Source organism: Mustela nigripes, chromosome 1 (genome assembly GCF_022355385.1).
Source record: "Mustela nigripes isolate SB6536 chromosome 1, MUSNIG.SB6536, whole genome shotgun sequence".
In the NCBI taxonomy this organism is placed as follows: Eukaryota; Metazoa; Chordata; class Mammalia; order Carnivora; family Mustelidae; genus Mustela; species Mustela nigripes.
In genome coordinates this window covers 205,312,353-205,334,236 of record NC_081557.1, presented here as the reverse complement: position 1 = coordinate 205,334,236, position 21,884 = coordinate 205,312,353, and the positions used below count along the sequence as shown (strand labels likewise).

Here is a 21,884-nt window from a genome sequence, read left to right as displayed (position 1 = left end):
CTCCGTGGGTCCTCTGCACTTGGCCATGTGTGCCCTCAGGGCTCCCCCACGAGGCACAAACCTTGTCTTGCAAACGGCCCTGTCCAGCCATGTCCAGTTGTGTCTCCTCGGGTGACAGGTGGTGAGGTCAGCCTTTTCAGGTCACGGCTGCTGAAAGGAAGGTGCACTTGGCTTTATTTTTTATTTTTTTTTTTTTTTAAGCAAGATTTCTAATATGGTCTCTAAAAGATGAAGACAATACATTTAGGACTCAGGTGCTTTTTTTGTTTTTTTCCCCAAGCCAAACTGTATCCAGCTTTATTAAAGATATTTTTCATAAACAACCATGGCATTTCAGGCAGGACATGGGCAGACAATCGTTAATGGTATACAACAACTTTCAAACTCCCTTCGTCAATGGACTACCAAAATCAGAAAGCCACTATAAAACCCAATGCAGTCTTCATGTGATGCTCGGAGCAGGGATGTTTAGAGTGAGGGCGGACAGTTCACATTTAGCATGTTGTTTAACAACTTTTCACAAGCCGACCCTGACTTTCAGGAGATGAAATGAAAATGGCAGGATTATCCATCTGAAGATCCACGAGCTAAAAAAGGACCTCCTTTGAGGGACGCCATCTCAGTGGTGACACTCTGTCAAGTCCAGATTGCCTGACGTACTGGGAACCATGTCTTGGGGGTCAGGTTCCAACAGGTCTCTGGGTTTAAGGGAGTCGAGTCTATGTTGAAGGCAGAGAGGGAGAAGAGGACATAAAAACTGAATTTTAGTTTTTTCCACGCCACCAAGGGATTTGTACCCAGGCGGCTCATGGGTGTCAACATCAAGGACCCCCTCCTCCTGGGAGCCAAGAGGAAGTTTCTCAAAACTAGGAGGGAAAGGTGTTTTTCCCCGTGTGTCAATCTAGCTTCAGAGATATTCTATTAGTGACATATGCCCTTCCCCCAAAACAACAATGAAGTGTTTTGTGTGTTAACAACATAGCTTAAAAAAAAAAAAAGTAAAACAAAATTCTGCATTTTTATAAAACTTGATAAAAAAAAATAGTATTTCGAACTGTACAGTCACCAGAAGTACACAGTTACCAAAAACGCACACCCTTCCCTTGGCATCTCCAGCACCTTCAGCTTTCTGTGCCTGGTCTGTTTTGGCATCTCCGTTTTCTGCTGGGTTATTCCCATCCTTGTTGGCATCAGCTTTCCCCTTTTTTCCCTTTAGGTACCTTCTCTCCCTTGTTTGCTGGGGCCTTTCTAGGCTTGGGCTCTGGCTTTGGAGGAGCAGGTTACGCAGATAACCCTGCAGATCTTCTCTGCAGCTCGTCCTTCACCTTGGCTTTATCTCCTCTAGCATCCCCCTCAGCCTTTCTCTTGGGCACGGTGGCGACAGCGGCGGGACGTAAGCGCTGGACACGGGGATGTAGCATGTAGCGGCGTGTGAGCTTTGGCCGGTCCGGGGGTCGTCTTCTTCTCAGGTGCTTTGTTTTTAAGTGAATTCTGGACTCCGTGGGGAAAGCGCCAACCATCTCATCCACGCCAAGGAAACCCTGGTGTGTCTTGTCCTGATTCTCAGCCCATTGACAATGGGTTGGAGACGGAGGTGTGGGAGTGCTGTGTCACTGAGCGAGTTCTCGGGACCACGCATGGAGATGTGGGGGGAGGGCATGATCCCGCAGGGGGCTGTCTGGCAGCTGGGCGAGCCCCAGCTCTATGACCATGACCTGCAGAGCTCCTAGCCCAGACACTTCTAGCTCACACAGGGGAACTGAAGCCCAGAGACAAGTGTGTATTGTCTGCAATGGAGCTGGGATTAAGAACACGGGGGCCCTGACCCAGCTCTATCCTGAGAGAAGCTACCAGGCCGGGGGAACAGAGCTTCTAGGCCCCAACATTCCTGTGGTGGGAAATCCCACAGTAGAACCCCCCAGCCTGGGAACTCTCAGGGTCAGACAGTGTCCACAGTGCTGTGGGGCCTGGGACCTTTGTCATCCCACCTGGGTGCAGGGCCAGGGCTGACCCGGCTGGTTGGTCAAAGCCTTTGCAATCAAAGGTGCAGGCAGGGGAAGCCTGAGTGAGGGGCTGAACCCCTGCAGACCCTCCACGACCTTGAAGCCCCAGCCTGGGGACCCGCACACTCCCCTGGGCGTGGATGGCGCCCTGCAGGTCAGTGCAGGCCTGCGGCATTGTCCAAGAGCTTGGAGAGTCCCTGGGAGCCCCAGAACGCTGGGCAGGTCCCTGGGGACTGGCCCCGGGGGAAGCCAGGTCACAGCTCTGTCCCTGCAGGACGCCGACTAGTGAGCCCATGGAGCTGCCCGGGCTCCCCCTGCCAAGTGGGCCAGGTGGGAACGCTGCCCTGTGTAGCCAGGCTCCGGGATTTTCCGGAAGAGCAGGATATTTGGCTTACTTGTGGCGTCTCTACCCCTTGAATTGTGGAAAGGGATTCAGAGACTCTCAAAGCTGTGTGGGTGGAGGGCAGCTGATGGTGGGTGGTGCTCACCGTAGGGGATGGGAGCTGGGAGCTCCAAACCCTGGCCTTCTGCCTGGAAGAAGCCGCGTCCTGGGACCAGACACACAGCAAGCCCATGAGGCTCTGCACAAAGCCAGCCTAGGTCTCTAGATAGAGGGATGGTGTCAGGGCTGTCGGCCAGCAGAAGCCCATCCAACGCTGTAACGGGAAGTGGGCACCCAGCCCCCAGGCTGGGCCCGTCCTGCCCCCTCCATGGAGCCAGCAGTGGCCCCCAGCCCCCAGCACATCCACCCCTGTGGCTGAGAGGCAGTCACCAGGATGCCTGGTGAGAATACACATCGGGGGTGTGGACGGGCACTGGCTTGGGGCCCCCACACTTGCTAACCTGTTTATGCTCCCAAACACTGATAAGCTGAGTGTCTGCCTCCCTCTGTCTGAAGAACGGGACAGAAGCACAAAAAGGTTAAAAAAAAAACTTGCCAGATGAGGACGCAGTGGCCCTGGTGGGGATGCTGTGAGGTGACTCTGCTCATGGCCTGATTATCTGAAGAAAGACGTGCCCTTTGGGACTGGGATGCTACTCAGACTCACCTGAGGACCCAGGTCACTTGGGAACTTGTTTAAAAATCCATATTTCTGGGGCACCTGGGTGGCTCAGTGGATTAAGGCCTCTGCCTTCAGCTCAGGTCATGATCCCAGGGTGGTGGGATCGAGCCCCGCATCAAGCTCTCTGCTCAGCAGGGAGCCTACTTCCCCCCTGCCTCTCTCTCTGCCTGCCTCTCCGCCTACTTGTGATCTCTGTCTGTCAAATAAATAAATAAATAAAATATTAAAAAAAAAAAAAAAAAAAAAACATATTTCTGGGCCTGACCTGGGAGATCCTGATGTGGCAGGTTTGGAGTCTAGAATCTGATTTTAAGGACAGCCCAAGTGACTTACGATGAACAAATATGGGTCACAGGAGACGCTGCCGGTCTTTACTGACCCGCTGCCGGCGTTACACTGGAGCCTGGCACACAGTAGGTACTCAATAAGTGTTGGCGGAGTTCCCCAGCCAGCTGCCCCCAGGCCCAGCTACAGAAACCAGGCCCCAGAGAGTGGGGAGCTCTCCTCGGCTCAGTGAAGGCAGGGCCCTCCCAGAGGCTTCCCAAAGCACCTGCACCCCCGCGTTGGGGGGTGTGGGGGGAGGTGAGAGCCTCTGGGATCCTACATCGCCCTCTCCCACCCGCCCCAGGCTGCTCTTCTCCTCCCAGCTTTGGAATTCTGACCCGGGACTTCCTATACAGATACGCCAGAGGAAGGTCAGGGAGGAGACTGGGCCCCTTCCAGGCAGGGCGGGCTGCTGCCGCTGTGGGCGTGACCAATGACCTGGGCTGACTGCTCTGGCCACCTGACTGGGGCCTGGAGGGCCTGGCGGGCTGAAAACGTGCGCCTTCCTGTCCCGCCTGCGCCAAGTGGCCGGCCTTCCTGAGAGCCCCAGACGGCCACCAGAGGCTTGGTGGCAGCCCCAGGGAGCCTCCCTCCCTCCCTGGCCGGGTAAGTTCTAGGGGCCCTCCCTGCCAGGAGGAGACGCCCCTGCACTGCAACCCCCAGTCCCACGCTTGGGGCCACTCCCAGGTGGGTCCTGGTCAGGCTGGGGTTCAGGCGGCCACAGGAGGGTATCCTGATGTCCCCACGTCCAAGAAAGGGGCGGAGAGCTGGGCGGGTGAAGCTGGGTGTCGTCACGGTAGCCATGGTGAGATGGGGTTGTGCCTCCCCACCTGTGGGGGCCTCTGCGGGGTTCAGGAGGCTGTCACCCCAGGGGCTCTGATCCTGGCTGAGCACCTGGGAGCAAGTGGTTCTCTATCTCTGTGCCTCAGTTTCCCTGTCTGTAGGGTGAGAGCGTCCCAGGGGCCCAGCACAGGTCTGCACTTGGTCAGCGGCCGCTCTCCAGTGCTTTTGACCTGGAGCAGAGCAGGAGCTGTGGCTGGCGGTGGGGGGCAAGTTTACAGTTTACCCTTGCCCTGATGCTGCCCTGCTCCTCTGTATACTTCAGCACCGGGGTCTCTGCACCCTTTCTCCTCCAGCCTCCATCCTAGCCCCCAGGGGCCGGAGTCCTAGCAGCCCTAGGGACAGTGGCTCCTTCCTTCAGGGAATAGCGGAGGGGCAGCAGGAGAGGGACGGGGCCTGATATGGGAGGGACAGAGGGGAGGCTCTGCCCCTACGGTCCCCCCACCCCGTGGGGGAGTTTGCACAGGCTGACAGGGTGAGGGGCCTCTCTGGGAGCCCGGGGCCAGGTGCGGCTCCTCTCCACGCCTCCATTCCTGGGCGTGCACAAGAAGCCTCGTGACTGCCCCTTCCACAGTGGTTGCAGGCTTCTCAGGGGACCGGTGGAGGGGTCCTGGTCCTTGATTCACAGAGAGGCCGAGGCTGTGGGTCGCACACCCTGCCCAAGGGTAGCCGCTGGACTAGAGTGGTGACTAGAGTGGTCCTCCCAAGGCCCGCCTGGGTGAACCCAGATCTTTGGCTCTGCCCACCCCCCGCCCCTGTGTCCTCCGAGCCCCGCTGAGGGAGGCTCCCTGGCTGGCCCAAGGCCACAGCCTGAGGACAGGGAACTTCGCCCCGGGGCCGTCGGGTCCAGGCCTGGCTGCACCTGTGGAATCTTCCGGCCGTAAAGTTTCTCTCTCCACACACCTTGTGAGTGTTTCGGCTTGCTGGGACTGTTTGGTTGTTTTAGGACAGTTTTAGATTTACAAAACAATTGCCAAGATAGCACGGAGTTCTCATAACCCCTCCTACCCAGTCTCCTTTGACTGCTGACATCTTATATTAGATGGGTACTTTCGTCACAACCGAGGAACCAATATTGATCCATTACTATCAGCTAAAGCCCACACGTGGTTCAGATTCCCTTAGTCTTCATCCAGTGTCTCCTCCCCCATCCCAAGATCCTGTTGGGGACATCAAGTGACATGCAGCCGTCCCATCTCCCCAGGCTCACCTGGGCGGCGACAGTTTCTCAGATGTCCCTGGTTTGCGATGACTTTCGTGAGGAGTCCTGGCAGGTGGTCCATGTGGCATCCTTCCGTGAGGACTGGTCTGGTTATTTCTCATGATCCGTGGGGGATTATGGGTTCTCGGCAGGGGGTGGGGGGGAGACCCCAGGGTGCAGTGCCCGCCCGTCCCATCAGGTCAAGGGCACATGCCATCAATGTGACCTGTCACAACGATGGTGACTTTGACCCCCTGGTTAAGGTGGGCTTTGCCAGGTTTGCCTGTCCCCTAGTCCCCCTGCCGGCTCTCCCACACTGTGCCCTTAGCGGGGAGGTTACCGTGACCCGCACACACCTGGGGACTGGGGGGGTCCTCTTGAGGGTCACTGGGAGCTCTCCTGCTCAGGACATTTATCCCTTCTCCCTCATTTATTTGGTCATTTATTTATGTTGGATAGACTCACATACTAATTTTATACTATGGGTTATAATCTAGTACTGATTAATTTAGTTGCTCCGATGTTTCTAGCCTTGGTCATTGGGAGCTCTTTCACTGGCTCCTCTGTCCTTTGGCACACCCCATGTGTGTGATTTCATTCATTCATTCATTCGTTCGTTCATTTATTCACTTCATTACTTGCTGGCGCCACAAGCCAGGCCTATTGTGTACCTTTGCTGGCCTAGTCCTGGAGTCAGCCATCCTTCCAAGGGTCCTGGTTCCTTTAGTCGAAGAATGGTCTTAGGAAGCGAGATCTGTGTGTGCTCTGAGTGTACCTGTTGCTACCTGGGTCTTTTGGACACCGATCTATGAGTATACTAACCTATGTGTGTGCATCTCTAAGTTGGTGGCTGTGTGCATCTGGTTTGGGTGCGCAGGTCTAAGCACTTCCCCAGGTAAAATGTGTCTCCACATCTCATCCGTCCCCATGGGGACCATTCCGGTCCCCTCTCCTTCATTTCTTCTGGCCCTGAGAAACTTGGCTTACACATCTGCCCTCCATCTACTTGGTTGTTCAGACTCCTGTTGCTCCTCACGCATGGGGAGTGTAAGAATTCGTCCCCCTGCCCCGTGGGGAGCCAGATGACCAGCTGGAGCCCAGTGCAAACGCATGGTTCCTTTTGGCTGTTCATGTGTGGGTAACATGGTCCTCGTCATGTCACGCGGCCTGCATCCCAGCGTCCCCTGACCTCCTGCACCCACGAGGCTTTGTGCCGCGTGCTGCATGCTGCCATGGTCCTTGACACATATGTGACGTCATGTAGCCGCTGCCACTGTTCCCGTGACCGGTTCACTGCCTGCATAACGCCCGCACTTCCCCTACTCAGCCTTTTGTGCAGCCGGCCAGCGGGCACCCCCACCCCCAGGTGACAGCTGGGTGTTTTCCAGGTGCTGCTATTAAGAGGAGCTGGGACCCCTTGTAGTGGGCGGTCCCGGGCTCAGGAGGCGGGGCTGCAGGTCAAGGATGTGGTTTTCTAGGCCCTGGTGGCTCCGCAGCCCTCAGGTCACCCCCTTGCACCTGCCCTCCTCAGTCCACCACGAGTGTGCGGACAGAGGCTGAGTGTGGCTGACCCGGGAGGAGACGGAGGCTCCTGGGGCTCATTCTGCATTTCTCACTGCGGGGAGAGTGAGCACAATTTCACCTCTTCATATCCTGGGTCCTCACTCCTTCTCTGTGGAGTGCTGGGTCCTCTCTGGCACGGAGTAGGGCCGCGTTGACTGGGGCTAGCTTCTCAGGGGCCATTTCGCTAAAAAATGCCGTTGGGGAGGGGACCCGGGCCCAGCCCAGCTCTGACCCAAAATCAGTGACATGTTTTGTTGGTTGAAAATTCGAAGGAAAGGGGGCTGGGGCAAGCACCAGACAGATCCCAACGGAAGAATGTGCTCCAAAAACGGACCTGGCTGGGGCTCCTCGAAAGTAAGGTCCCGAGAAACAAGGACATTCAGATGGGGGGTGATGCCTCCATGCTCCGGGGACAGACAGGAGGGAAACACAGACGCACTTGCACGAAGCGTGGACCTTGGTGCATAAGGATGGGTCCGTGTTGTGCACCGAGTGTGATAAACGTGCCACAGGAGCGTGACGCCATCATTGCCTGGCCTGCCGTGCCGTCTGCCTTCCCCGACCCTTCCACACTCAGTTCGTGTTTGTCTCATGCCTTTCTCGTGTTGACGCTGGGCTTTAGCTCAGGGAGGAAGAGCGAGCGTAGGGGTGACGTGCCATCCTCATCACGTCACAGCAAGGATGGGGCCAGTGGCTGCTGGCGTCGCCCTGATCGCCAGGCCGAGCTGGTGTTTGTCAGGCCCCACAGAGAACGAGGCTTTCCTGCAGGTCCTCACGGCGCTCCTGGGGCTGGGGGTTGTGCTCCCCACTGGAGGATGGAGAGGCAGCGTTCGTTAGCTGGAGTTTTTCTGCTGGGAATATTTGTCTCCCCTCCATTTACTTAGATATCAATCGCTTACTTACACTAATACGGACTTCTGGGTGTCTCTTCTGTATTTCAAGTTATAACCTAATACTACTCTCTTTCTGTGCTCTGAGCCTCTAGCTTTGGCCACTGGGAGCTCTTCACTGGCTTCTGTGTCCCATCATTGTGGGGGTCTATCCATCCATCTGTCACTTACCCACCCTCCCTCCCACCTCCTACAAGGTGGCACTACAAGATGCTCCAGGCTTGGTGTTTAGTCCCGAGGGGAGTGTATGTCACATGCCAGGGTCCAGCTCAGAGCCCCCTCCTCCAGGCAGTCTTCCCAGCTGTCTCCAGGCAGGATCCCGGTTGTCTGGTGGCCCCTGGCTCTCTGGTGCTGTCTGGTTTCCATCCATTTTATGGGCTGTGGTTACCTGTAGGCTGAGCGCTCTGGGGGCAGGGCCGTCTGACGTGTGCTTGCCCCAGTGCGCGGGGCTGGTAAATTCAGGATGGGCAATGTGGCTAGTCCCCCACTCCTGCCCTCATTGAGCAGCAGTGACAGTAGTGCTCTACTTTGTGCGACCCCCCTCTGCACGCCAGGAGAGGCTAGAGCCCTTGAAATTTTGCCCTTCAGTACCCCTGCATGGTAGCACGTGGCCAGCGTGGGAATTCACAGGGCGGGCATGCGGGGTGGCTGGACAGCAGAGCTGCCCTCTGTGAATGCAGGAGGGCTCTGCTAGGGAGAGGGAGTGGAGGACATGCCCATCCCACAGTGAGTGAGGGGGACCCCAGGGCTGGCACCCCGGGCTGCTGCCAGAGCAGTGTCTCGGCCTGTGAATCCTCGCAGCTGGGCAGCTGGCATGGGAAGGTTGCAGGTGGGATGTCCGCGGGCAAGGGGCAGCAGGGAAGAGCCCACGGGGCAGGGGGCCGCGGGGAGGAGAAGGAGACCCTGACCCTACCTCTCCCATGTGGGTCAGAGGGCAAGAGTGCTGTGTCCCAGTCCTGCCAGGCGCCTTCCCAGGTGCTCCAGGTCTCACCAGCCAAGGCTAGGAAGCTCACTGGCAGCCGTGCCCGGCTCCAGGCCTGAGTGCTTCCCTCCGGCCCGGCAGCCTCCCCGGAGAGCTGGGAAGAAGGCCAGCACCTGGAGAGTGGGCAGCTGGAAAAGTCAGCATCGGTCCAACTTACCGCATCAGAGGTGTGTTGCTCAGGGGTCTGCCCCTTTTGTGCCTTTAGACAGGTGGCCCTGTGCCTGCGGGCTGGTGTTCAGTGTCCTGTGGGGTGTGGCCCGCCCCCACCCCCTTTATTGACCCTGTGTCTCTGTCATTAAGCACATTTGTGTAAGGCTATGCCCCCAGGTGCTCCCAAAGGTGCTCCGCAGAGGTGCTCCCTCTGTGCTAACTAGGTGACGGTGTCTACAGGGACCCCAGTCACAGCGTCACGGGCTCCGGACACTCCAGGATTGCAGGAGGGTGGGCTTGTGTGCTCAGGGCGAGGCTGGGAGGAGGCAGTGCTGAGGGAGACTGTGGGGAGTGGGGGTCAGAGCCTGGTGGAGCAGGTGACCGGGAAGAGGGACATGCGGATGCGGCCAAGGCTGGAGGCTCCGTTGTCAACAGGAAGAGGGGGCTGCTGGTTCTGGTGACTGTGGCTCAGGGGAAGGTGGGGGAGCTGTGGGCAGTGGGGGGGCAGGTGTCCAGTTCCCCTCCCAGGGGAATGCCCTGTGGCTCCAGCTCTGCCGCCAGGTCTGAGATAGACGGCACCCTGGGCTGATGCACGCAGACAGGAGGTTCTAGAAGTCCTGACCGGCGGGAGCTCCCAGGGCCAGTGTAGACAGAGAGGAGGAGCAGGCGCAGGAAGAGGAACACCAGGAAGGGGGAGGAGGTATGCAGTGGGGTGCTGAGGTCAGCTGGGCTGAGGAACCTGGGAGGAGAGGGCCGCTGGAGGTGAAACATGAGGGAACTGGCTGTGTGGACGAGGCCGGTTTTGAGGGGCCATGGGTGGGTGAGGCCAGGCTGAGGAGGGAATGAGGAGGTGTTGCCAAGAGGGGAGCTGAGAAATGGGAAGCAGCCAAACAGACCGCCTGAATGTTCTCAGTGACCTGGGGGGTGACAGTGTCCCCCTTCTCCGCCTCAGCACCGCGCGAGGGGAACTTCCAAGGGGCCTACGGAAATTCCCACCTCAGACCTCCACCCAGCTGCCTCCCTTGACCTGGGCCTGGTTTCCAGGGAGATGGGTCCTGGCTGGGAGGACTTGCGTGCCCCGGGAGGCTGGGGTTGGGTTAATGTTTGCATAAGCCTGGTTCCAGATCCACCTCCTGGTGACCGCGCTGCGGAGAATGTCCAGAATTCCAGCCCAGAATTCCACCTGGGGGCCCACCCAGAGTCAGTAATGCTGGTGCTCTGGGGACTGAGGTTCTGCGGGATCGGGGTGTCCCTGGGGTTTCATCTGTGAGCAGGGGTGGCTGAGACCTCTCTACCCCATATCCTCCATGCTGCGCCCTCTGGGTCACCCCATGACTCACAGCCAAACAGTCCAGGGGGCTGGATGTGCCTGTCCCTCAAAGGGAGAAACTCGGGTGCTCCTGAGACTGGCCACTCCCCTATAGTAGAGGAGGGCCCCCCTGCGGTGTGATGGGAGGACACGCTCCCAGGGCCTTGCTCCCCGGATGGGCCGTGAAGACAGCCTTTATGCATTTCTGACCAGCTTCCTCTGAGGACCCAAGGTGCCTTATTGGGGATGCTGAGAAGGGACACCCCTCCTCTGAAGGCTCTGTTTCTGGCCAGGTCAGATGAAGGAGCACAGTTTGGAGGACTGCCCGGCGGATACGCCCGGGCACCTGGCCAGCTCTTGGGCCGGCCCTGCCTGGCTAAGGAGGAGCTGCTGCACCGCCGAGTCAGCGGGTCCCTGGCTTGAGGGCGCCGCCTGTCCTGATGGGGTCGGATGACCATGACCCGGGCCATGGCGAGGGTGTGGGTGTCTTCAGTCCTGGTGGAGCTTGGGAACTGCTGACAGCTTCCTGCAGCCCAGTGCCCCGGCCCGGGGTGACCGTCTGTCATCAGAAGCCTGTTTGGTCCCAATATCTTTGTTTTGCAAAGTGTAGTTCCTGAAATCTCAGGGATTAGAGCTTTACTTGTCTTCGGGGTGGTTTCAGCCACTAAGGCAAAAAATAACAAACACGGGCTGAGTCTCGCTGAGTACGGCCCCCTGTTCTAGCCCTTTCTGTGTGTCTTGGGGCAGCTGGGTGCCAGGCCCCAGGCTGGTGACCTCTGTCTCTGTCCCCAGACCCCGGCATGCTAAGGACAGGCATCTCTAGCCCCACCTTCCCGGTTCTGTAGACCCAGGCAGGGTTCAGGGAAGTGCGCATGCACCGTGGAAGGTCTGAGGTGGTTCTTTGCATGTTTGCCTGTCTGGGAGCCGGCACTAGGCTGGGTCACATCGGTATCTCGCAGATGTGGAACCGGAGACCAGGACAGACGATGGGGTGTTGCTTAGCGTGGACCATGTGGACATGGGGACCCGCTTTCCTGCAACCCTGGGGGAAGGGCCTTCCCTTCCCGCATCTTGGTTCCCCATCTGTAAGCCTGTTACCCAATCACCCATCTTTATGTCGTGGTCATCTCCTGTGCTCTAAGTGCTGGGTCTTGCTGATCCGTGACAAGTTAGCTGTCTGTGTGTGCAGTGACTGTCGTAAGCAGGGTGGTCAGCAGGACCCAGCTCCATGCAGTCTATCCTGTGCTAGCCTCAAGCCCGTTCCCGTCCCTGGCACCAGGGCTGGCCTCCACCTCCTCTGCCTGAACCTCTGTATATCCCAGTCCCTTTGCAGCAGGGAATGCCTTTGAGCTGACTCCCTCCTGCTTTGGTGGGTGAATCCTGAGATGCTTCCCACAAATCCCCACCCCACCCATTCTCTAGAGCAGGACCCACTAGAGGGCTGAACCCAGCCTGGGTTTGTCAATAAGATTTTATCAACACACCGAGCCCCTGCTTGTTGATCGTTTTGGGGACTGCTGCCTCCTTGGCCTTGTCTGTTCAAGGTATCCGGGACCCACCCAACAGCCCTTTACAGAAAGCGTAGCCACTGGGCTCTACACTTGCCCGTGTGGCCCTCGCTTGGCTTGTTTCTACTGCCCAGGGCCCCAGGTGAGTGGGGAGTAGTCACATAGCCCACCCCGCCCCCCACCCTGAGGGTCTGCACATTCCTGAGAGTCAGAGATCTGGCCTGTTGTGGATTAACCCTTAGGGCAAGAGTGTGACCCAGCCCCTCCAGCTTCCATGGTGGAGCAGGATTATCTAGGTGGAGGTGGGGTTTACGTGCTCTTCTGTCCAGCCCTGACCCTGGGAAGACCTTTACACCCCCTCTTTGTCTAGGTCCTCTTCCTCTGAGACTTGGCCCAGAGGCGTCCACCTCCAGGAAGCCTTCCTTGATTTCATCCTCCTCTCCTTTCCATCCCAGGCTTCCCTTTGCCACTGCAAGGATCGAGCTACATCATCCCAGTCTGTTTCCAGGTCTGTCTCCTCAACTTGTCTGCAAGTCCTGCATGGGTGGGGACCTGGAAGGCAGAGCTCAGACAATGGAACCAAGATCGTGGGTGGTGGGGAGAGGTCCGAACCCCAGAGAGCAGAGCTATCTCAAGGTGTGGGACCAGGAGGAGCCTGAGCCATGTGCCAGGGAGGCCGTTGGGGGATCCCAGCTGGGTGTCAGGGATGCCTGGGTTGTCACAGAGAATCAGGGGTGCTTTAAGAGGACACGACAAGTTCAGAAGTGCCTTTTGTCTTCATTTGTCTCCACTGCTTGCTACCTCCCCCTTGACGTAAACAATAAAAATAAGCAGAGGGAGGAAGGTATTTCTCAGCCCCTACATCTGGCCCCTGCATCTCATCCTAGGGCTCTGTCCCTACTGAGTTGGCGTCCAGGTCTGAGCTGGTGTCCAGGTCTGAGCCAGGGTCGGGGTCCAAGCTGGGGTCAGGGTCTCATCTAAGGTATGGGTCTGAGCCAGTGACTGGGGTGAGGGTCCGAGCCAGGGTCTGGATCCGAGCTGGGGTCCAGGTCCAAGCCAGGGCCAGGGTCTCAGCTGGGGTCTGGGTCTGAGCTGGGGTCCAGGTCTGGATCTGAGCCGGGAGCAGAGTCTCAGCTGTGGCCTGGTTCTGAGCCAAGGTATGGGTCTGAACCAGTGTCTAGGGCCCCGGGTCTGAGCAGAGGCCAGGGTCTGAGCCAAGGTCTGAGCCAGGATCCAGGGTCTGAGCCGGGGTCTGGGTTTGAGCCAGGGTCAGGGTCCAAGCTGGGGTCCAGGGTCCAAGCTGAGGTCAGGGTCTGAGCTGGTGTCCAGAGTCTGAGCCGGGGTCTGGATCCATGTCTGTGGTCCTAGTTTCTGGCAGGAGTTGCCTCAGGACTCTGAGGAGGAGAATGTCTGCCTGTCAAGGACTAGATTTAGGGAGAAGGAGGGGCCCCTATGAACACTCGGAGAATGCCCTAGAAGATCCTGCAGAAGGCTTGGCTGAGGGCTTCAGGGCTGTACCCCTCCCGAGGTGCAGACTTTCCCAAGGGGGGGACTCAGAACCAGTTTGGGGACTTTCCAGTGCTTCCTGGGGCGCATTCATCTTGAAGGAAGCCTTTAACCGTCTTCCATGCAAAAGATGCTGAGGAGACAGGGACCCAGAGTGGCAGTGTGGGTTTAAGGGAGCGCAGAGTGCCGGGTCCCCCCTTGAGGAGGCCTTGCCAGGGGATCCTTGTCGGTGTGGCTCTCCAAACCTCCGTTTCCGTGCGTGACGCCCTGAGGCTGCAGGGAGGAGGTGGCCAGGCCAGCCTCCTGCCCTGGGCTCTAGCTTGGGGCATGCAGCCGCCATCAGTCCCTGGGCCTCCGCAGACACACGTGCTTTCCCTGTGGTGGTAGGCATGCCCGCGGTGTCCACACTGGCTAGAAAATGTGTCTCTTGCCTTTGTCCTGGGAAGCCATCCCTCTTCCCCAAAGGTGCCTGTTCCTTGGCCAGGGAAAGAGCCTCCCTGGGGTGATTTGGTGGCTTCCTCTGCAGCGCCCTCAGGGGGACGGAGAGGCTGCCGAGGAGGAGGGCATGAGCGGAGAGCTCTGGAGACGCTGAGGCTGTGGACAGCCGGGCAGCACCCACACGTGCCCGCACACCCTACAGTTCAGTGAGACGTCACCCATCCCTGTGATGGGAAAGAGACCAAGGCGAGTTCTCTCTCTCTCTGAATTGCTGCCTGAAGAGAATTAAAATCAGGGTTTGGTGCTGGAAGACACAAGGATCTGATTACAGCGAATACTCCAGACTCGGATGGGACTTGCTCACCAGAGCTCCTGGGAATTGGGCTGTGGTTTCTCACGCTGCTTGTCTCAGGCCTTAGAGACTCGGGGCATCTCCTCTGGCGCCAGGAGAACCTGAGACCCCAGCTGTGTGCAGGTGCCGCGGGGTGGGGGGGTGGACCTGAGACCCCAGCTGCTGGCATTGCCCTCGGCGGGTGACCCTGGACAGTGGCCGCCTCCATACCCATCTGCCTCGGTCCAGCGGATGGCGGTAAGACTCACACTGGGAGGGCTGTAACCCCTGGATCCAGCATCTCCTTGGCAAGTGACGATTGGAATTTATTACAACAGTTGTGCCAGGCCCCAGAGGTGTTGCAGGTGTTGGGAGGCACTCAGAGTCCTCCAAACCTGATTCCGCCGTCTGCACGGGGCAGAGTGAGGCCCAGGGAGTGATGGGCTTTCCTAGAGGGACTTAGGACCAGGCTGTGCGGGCCTGCCCCATGCCTACCCTGTAGTGGGGACCCTGGTTTGGAAAGTCCCGTGGCCTAGAAAGCACATGTTCTTCCTCCAGAAGGCTCTTGGGGTACACTTGCAGAATGTGGGTATGCCCTGGAATTGGGTGCACAGTGCAGAGTCAAGACCCTGACTTGGGGTGTGCTGTGTGGATTTGGGGTGCGATGTGCAGAGTCAGTGCTGGGCACAGTTGGGGAAGCCCTTGGAAACTACCCCCGGCCTGCGGCCAAGAGCACAGCTGTGGAGACAAACAGGATACAGGGTCCTGGGCCCCCAGCAGGGGACAATGGCCAAGAGAGGAAATGTGTCCAGGCCCTTTTATGGATGTGGAGCTCATCTGGGACTTCTTTCAGTATAATTTCCAGAAAAACAGAGAAGAAGCCAGGCATCTCGTGTTTTGCACATTGTGGGATTCTGAACGTGGGCTGAAGGTCCCAGCTCACAGATAAGGGACGGAGGCTGAGAGGAGCAGGGGCTCCTCCCTCCTGCAGTGGGTTGGAGAGGTGCCCTTGTCCAGCTTCCGCCTATGGCCCCCCGGGTCCTGCCCCGCCCCAGGGCTGAGAAACCAAAACCCCAAGGTCCTGTGGCCAGCACAGCAAAGCTGTCCGGCAAGGTGCTGTGCCTGGACGCAGGTGCCCACCTCCCACCCCATGCTGCAGCCTGAGCTCTTCCCTCCAGTGAGCTGCCCAGAGGGTGGTGGAATCGGGGGCTGGGGGAGGCTGTGGGCCCATCTGCAGGTCCCAGGTGCCAGTGACAAGGGGGCCCGGGGCACCTGTGTCTGGAGAGAGGAGGCAGGCTCGCCCAGGAGAATGCCCCCAGCGGGGAAGCACCCACCCTCCAGAGAACATGCAAGAAATCCAACTTCTGGTCCTTGCGAGGGGTAGGGCATCACTGTTTCCATGGCTGTGAAGACAGAGGCTCAGGGAGCGGGCTGCACAAGGCTGGAGGCAGAACAGGACTGGAGAGGAGAGGGGAGAGGGAGAGGCAGGTGTCTTCCCGGAAGGGGTGATGAGGACTTACCCCTCCAGAGGAGCTTCAGGACAGGGTACCTGGACCTCATTTGCCCCCGCCCCGGACCCTAAAGGTGGGCAGGAGAACAGGGCCTCCTGAAGGCCAGCAGGTCGCTGAGGCCGAGGGGAGCCGTGATGGGTGGGCAGGCAGGTGGACAGCAGCATTCACAAGCCGCCCTGTCCTCCACCCACTTCCTGTGCCCATTGGCATCTGGGAGTACGGGGCGGGATGGTGGCCCCACAGTTGTATCCATGGGAACCTCTAGACATGATCTTGTTTGGGAAAAGGGTCTCTGTGGATATAATTAAGGTAAGGGTCTTGAGACGATGTGGGCCCCAGATAGAATACGAAGGAGAAAAGCCACAGGGAAGGTGGCTGGCTGCTGATGCGGGAGACGGAGTGATGTGGCCAGGAGCCCAGGAGTGCCCTGGGGCCCTGGAGGCTGGAAGAGGCGGGAAGGACCCTCCCAGAACACCCAGAGGAAGCACTGCCTGGCCTGCATCTTGGTTTAGAATTCTGGCCTCCAGACTGGGAGGGATTAGGCCTGGGTGACTTTAAGGCTCCCAGTCCGGGGAGGTTTGTCCTGGTCGCCTCAGGGCATTGTCACAATGATGGTCACTGCTGTCCTTCAGAGAGACAACTGCTCCCACTCCATGGAGGGGACAGCCCAGCTTTGAGTGGCCATACCTCCCAGTGGAAAGGAGGAGCTGCCAGTGGGAGCTGCCGTCCCCGGTCTCTGGAACCCACTGGGTAGCTTCCGATTGGCCCTGTTAGTCAGCTCACCGTTATGGGGTCGGTGAAAAAGTCCTCCCCATCCCTCTGTGTGGTCTCCATGCAGTGGGACCTGGCCGGGCTGGGTGTGCTGGGGGCTCAGGTGTTAGGCCTGGCTCTGCGGGTGACCTGCTGTCCCACCCCCGAGGTGAGTGGCTTGCCTGCTCTTGGCCTCCATGGCCCACTCTGCCCAGTGAAATGCCTGGGCTCCAGCCCTGTGGGGAGGGAGGGGACTTCAGGACTTTGGGGCAGCAGCGCATGACCCCAGGATGGGCAGCGTTGTGTCACCTGGAGGCAGCTCAGCCTGGAGCAGTGTTTGGCCCCGCATCATTCCTGGTGACTTTTACCTGGAGGGGTGTCTGGTTGTCATGGGTGGGGTCTGGGGGGTGGCCTGGGGCAGACTGGCATCTAGTGGGCGAGACCAGAGATGCAGCTGGGTCCCAAGTGTGCACAGCAGCCCCTCCACCCTGACAAAGAGGCATCACCCATGTGTCAGTGGTGGCACCCTTAGTACCCTGGCCTGAGGGCTCAGTGTCTGTCAGACTTGGTTCTGGGCCCTTCTAGTCATCACTGGCCTTGGGCATTTCCCACGACCTCTCTGACCTCGGTTTCATGTCTGCAAAGCAGTCACCTGAATTAGAATTAGAGATTTTTCCTGGTGTTAATCCAGGCTGTGTGTGTATGCCTGGTCTGTCTCACACAGGATGGAGGAGGAGGTCACTGTCCTGCTCCCGATCCCTGGAGCTGGGTCGGAGCTGGGCCCCTGCCTCAGGGAGGGTGTGAGGCTGCCCGCAGTTCATTTCCTGCTTGTCCCAACTCCCTGGAGCCCAGAGCCCCGGCGTGGGGGGGGGGAGGGGGTCCCAGGCCCAGTGGGAGGTCAGCAAAGCGGGGTGGGGTGGTGGTGGTGGTGGTGGGAGTCTGTGATCTGAGAGGCTTCTGTCCCTGGTGGGCCAGTAGGCGGGGGCAACACCTGGACAAGGGAAGGGGGTGCACATGTGTCTGTGTGTGCGCGCACATGTTTGGTGTGTGTGTGCAAGTGTGCGTGCATGTGGGCATCTTTGTGTGTGCACACGTGTTGTATCGTGTATGTAGTACATGTGTCAGGTATGAATGTTGCGTGTGCACACAAGTCCCATGTCACACACATGTGTATATGCGTATCACTTAGCAATGCTATGTGTGGCATGTGTGCACACATGTGTTGTGTGTCGTGAATGTGTATACACGTGTGTCGTGCATGAGTTGTGTTGTGTGTGTGTGTGTGCCCGTGTGTCGTATGTGTGTGCACCGAGTGGAAGAGGAACAGAGTAGAGCTGAGGGTGGCTGGGCCATGGGGCGGGCAGCTGGGCACTTCCCCAATCCTGGGGACTGGGGCAGGAGCCGGGGTGTTCCCTGGCCTCTGTCTCCTAGCTGGTGGGGGCTGGGCGGTGGGTGGGACGAGGCCTGGAGCCAGTCCAGGGAGGAGCTCAGGATCCGCAGGAGGCGCCCTGGGCCTGCCTCTCACCACCAGCCCCAGCTGCGGTGCGGTGCAGGGAGGAAGTGTGGCAGGAAGCAGGGGGTGGTGGTGGCCGCTGCGCAGCCAGCCGGGCCGTGGGCGGCCGCCGCCTGTCCTGGCCGCCAGAGACAGCCCGCAGGGCCAGCCAGCCAGGAGCCGGGAGCGGCCCCCCGGGGGCTTGCCATCCTGCTACCTCCCACCCAGCCGGGAGCTGCCTCTGGGGAGTGGGAAGCAGGTACCAGGGGGCGCTGGGGCAGGTGGGACGAGGATGGTCTGGGCAGGCATGGTCCGTGGAGCTGGGGGCTGCTGCACAAGGGGGGTTCGAAGACTAGCCTTCCACTTTCACTTTCTTGAAGACTCTTCTGCTTCTTGGGATGGTGGGGAGCAGAGCTGAAGTCTGGGGAGTCCGGAAGGCTGTGGGTGCCTGGGAGGAGACCGTAGCCAGCCGACAGAGCCCCTTGCTTCTGTGATCTGGCTTGACATCCCCCCTTCCCGTGGGCACTCAGCGCGTGCCAGGGTCTGGATGAGGCGCAGAGCCTAGCCAGCAAGAAGGGAGTGGGCCCCCACCTTGAGGAGGTTGCCACATGGGGCAGACACCCCAACGGACAGCACGAGACATCCCAGGGCAGCTCTGCAGCTCTGACCTGGCCGGTCTGAGGTCACCACCCCAGGGCCTCTTTTCCGTCTGCTGTGGGGATGCAGGGGCACCAACCAGATGGGTGTGGGGGAGGATATGGACCCAGGACTTGTCATGCCAGGTCCTGTGCTGTGTACGTGCTCCCAGAACACCACTGAGACCCTCTCTTGGCTTCCAGCGCCCCCCCCCACCCTGCCCCTGCCACTGGCCAGCTCTGTCTGTGGCAAAGCAGCATTGCAGGGAGTAGGTGGAACTGGCTGGTGCTGGGAGCTATGGCTGAACTCCTGGTGGGAGGCCAGGTGGGGCCAAGGCGGGGTGCCTGCAGGGTGAGGGCAGGCCCTCCAGCCTGTGTTGGAAGCCCATCTGAGCCCCCTGGCAGGCTGTGTCCCTGGAGCAGCTCACTGAGCCTGGGAAATGGGCACAGTGCTGTCCCCGCCCACAGGTCATCAGGAAGATGAGATGGACATGCTCAGTTAGCACCTGAGGGTGGCGGCTGTCCGGTGACGGTCAGGGCCACTGTCGGGGACCAGGACGCATGATGTATGGTGCGTTGTGTGCCCATGATTCTCACAGGATGCGCTATGTAGGTGAGGTCCACCTGCACTGCGTCCCCACTGCCCTGCAGAGAAAGAGAAGGCACGGGGGTCGCAGGTGAACAAGTGTCCCTGGGCTCGGCACGCTGGGGGGCTCACGGTGATGGGAATTGGCTGCAGGGGAGGGTCCTTCTCTCCTCTTCTGGGTCCTGGGGCTCTAGGCGTCCTGGGCTCCTGCCCACACCCCTCCATCTGGCCTCTGTGGTCCTGTGGGCCCCCCGCCCTGTGTCTGTCTGCGTCCCTCCTCTCACAAGACATCGACACTGGATTAGGACCCCCTCCCCACCGGTGCAGCGTGACCTCATCCTAATGAGTCAGATCTGCAAAGACCCCATTTCCAAGTAAGGCCATGTTCCAAGGTACCAGGATCTGCGGCGATACCATTCAGGCCCAACCAGGGATGACCAGACAACCCCCTAGAGGTGCTTCTTGGTGAAGTAGACAAGGCCTCCATGGGCCCATGAGGTATTGGTTCTGTATGAGCCCTGTGAGGGCTCCAATCAGAACCCCTGCCCCCAGACCTGCTCAGGGCTGGAACAGTACTGCCTCTCCCTTTGTGGAACCCACACATGTTCAGTCCCAGCTGTGATCTGGAGTGCCTTCAGTGTAGTCTGTCGACCTCGTCATGGGGCAGGCGTGTTTGCTCTCACGCTCCTGGTGGGGGTGGAGAGGCAGAGTGAGGCAGAGAGAGCTCTCCCAGATCTGTAGGAGCACGCAGCTCGGTGCTCCTGAGGTCCCAGGACCTGGGGCCTGGGAGGCCAGGCCAGGCGGTTACAGGAACCGGCGGGGAGGGGACTATCCTGCACAGATTGGGCCCACTTCCTCATCTCGCCGGGGACTAGGAAGTCCCATACTGAGATTGTTGCTGGGGCCTGGCCTGCTCAGGCCCATCATCGCTGGGCAGGTGGGAGGGTCTTCGAGCCGGGGAAGCCTTCCCTTTCCTCAGGAAGCTGTCTGTGAGGCAGTGGGGAGCAGGCCCGCAGGTGGGACTCAGGCACTAATGGGCCAGTCCTGACCCAGGGGGGAGGCGGGCAGGACGAGCAGTTGCCACAGGATGGGGCAGGATCCTGGGAGATGCCTGGCTAGCTGCTGGGGGGATGTGGCCTGGCAGGGTGGGAAGCTCAAATGCCCTGTGTGGGCTTCGGAAGGGAAGAGAAGAGAGAGGGCAGGCTGGCCTCCCAGCCCTTGTGCGTCCTGGCCCCGACTCCTGACTGTGGCTGGCTATGTGCAAGAGCCGCGAGGTCCGGGATCCCAGTGGGTGAAGCCAGGAGGGAAAGCACCACCAGGTTGGGCTCTCCTGGGGTCCGGGGAGGGCGGCCAGCACACAGAGCTGTGTCCCGAAAGGTGGTGGGGGTCTTCAGTGCTTTAGGAACATGGAGACAACCCAGGGACCAGGGCGTGTGGGGTGCCAGGGCCAGAGTGACATGTAAGCCCTTTGACAATGCTATGTGAAGAAGGTTCTGGGCATCTGCGGTTCCGACAGGCCTTCTTCCCCTGGAACAGGGAGCAGCCGCCTTGCCCGCTGCTCCCTGGGCCAAGCAGCTCCGTTGGAGAGGAGCTGCTGGCCAAGCTGTGTGTGGGATCCCCTGAGTGCTCCCGGTGGTCAGGTGCTGCCTTCTCCCCACCCCCCACGCTGTGCCCCATCCCTCAGAGGGGGTTCCAGATCAGACTCAGGTCCTGTTGGGGGTAGGGGTAGGGACTGTTGGAGGCATGGCTTCTGTAAGCCTTGGAGGCCTCGGGCTGCTAGGGGTCTGGACAGCCTGCTTCACCCCAGTTTCTCTGCAATGAGGGGCTGTTTGGGACCAAGGCCGTGGGAGGGGCACCAGATTAGTTCGGTTAGAAGCATGGGGTGTCCTGCTTTTGCAGCTCCCAGGGCCACTCCAACTTTTCTGTCTCTTCTTGTCTTTTTCATTTGGATTGTAGAAGTGATCCTGGGTTGTGATGGGCTGAAAGGCCGGCCTTGCCAAGCCCTAGCAGTGATGATTCTAAACACTTAGGGGAGGCTGCAAGGGGCTACCGACTGAGCAAAGCCCCTGTGGGTTGAGGCTCCCCCAGGTCCTGTCCAGGGAACCCAGGAGGTGAACTCAAGGGCTGAGTGGTGCCCCTGGGACTCCTGCTGGGGTCTGGTGCACAGAGGCTTTTGGGACGGGAGGACACCGGTGACTGGACTGGGTGTGTCTGGTGCCAGGCAGTGGCTCCCACGGGACCTCTGACCTCAAATCCCCAAGGACCAGGAAGGAGGGTGGGCAGGGGGCCTCGCTACTGACCCTGTGTGTCCTGTCCAGCTTGGGAGGAGCAGACGGCAGGAGGGATTGGCTGGCTCCCCTGGGATCAAAGGATTGGGAGTCTGGGGGTCTGGGAACCCATTGTTGCTCTGCAGCTGCCCAGCTATGTGGCTGCTTGGGCCACCCGTGCTTTGCTTGGTCAATTCTGAGCCCTTGGAACAGTCGGAGCCAAGGTGACCTCGGGTCTCTGGCTGGCTCTGCCCACCCCACCCCCACCCCCATTCTTGTGGCAGTGAGGATGGCCACCTGTCAGGCCCTCTGCACATGGTCTCCATGGCCCCCAGGGGCCTTGCTGACTGCCCAGCCCCCTCCCCTCTCCTCCAGTGTTGCCCATCACAGAACTCGCCCTGGACTAGCAATGGCACATACAGGAGGTGACGAACCCCTGTGTCTGAGGCTCTCTGGGGACCTGGTCCATGTCCAGTTCTTGGGGGAGGTCTGGAGGGAGGTGGGAACAGGACCAAGGCCTGGTGGGGGCTGTCC

The 21,884-nt window shown here is 59.4% G+C and overlaps 1 protein-coding gene and 1 pseudogene across 5 annotated transcripts in view; one reads left to right on the top strand and one right to left on the bottom strand.

Moving 5' to 3' along the window:
* Positions 1–619: 619 nt before the first annotated feature.
* On the bottom strand, positions 620–1,421 carry LOC132008181 (non-histone chromosomal protein HMG-17-like; annotated as a pseudogene).
* A 2,442-nt stretch (positions 1,422–3,863) lies between these two features.
* SH3TC1 (SH3 domain and tetratricopeptide repeats 1) overlaps positions 3,864–21,884 on the top strand; it is a 48,220-nt gene continuing 30,199 nt past the window's right edge. For 4 of the 5 annotated variants that reach the window (XR_009400415.1, XM_059380133.1, XM_059380149.1 and 1 more), the window contains exon 1: positions 17,942–18,121. The gene's annotated coding sequence lies outside the window, so the exon portion shown is untranslated. Of the gene's footprint in view, positions 3,998–17,941; positions 18,122–21,884 lie in introns of those variants that run through there. The other variant, XM_059380142.1, reaches the window with a different exon arrangement.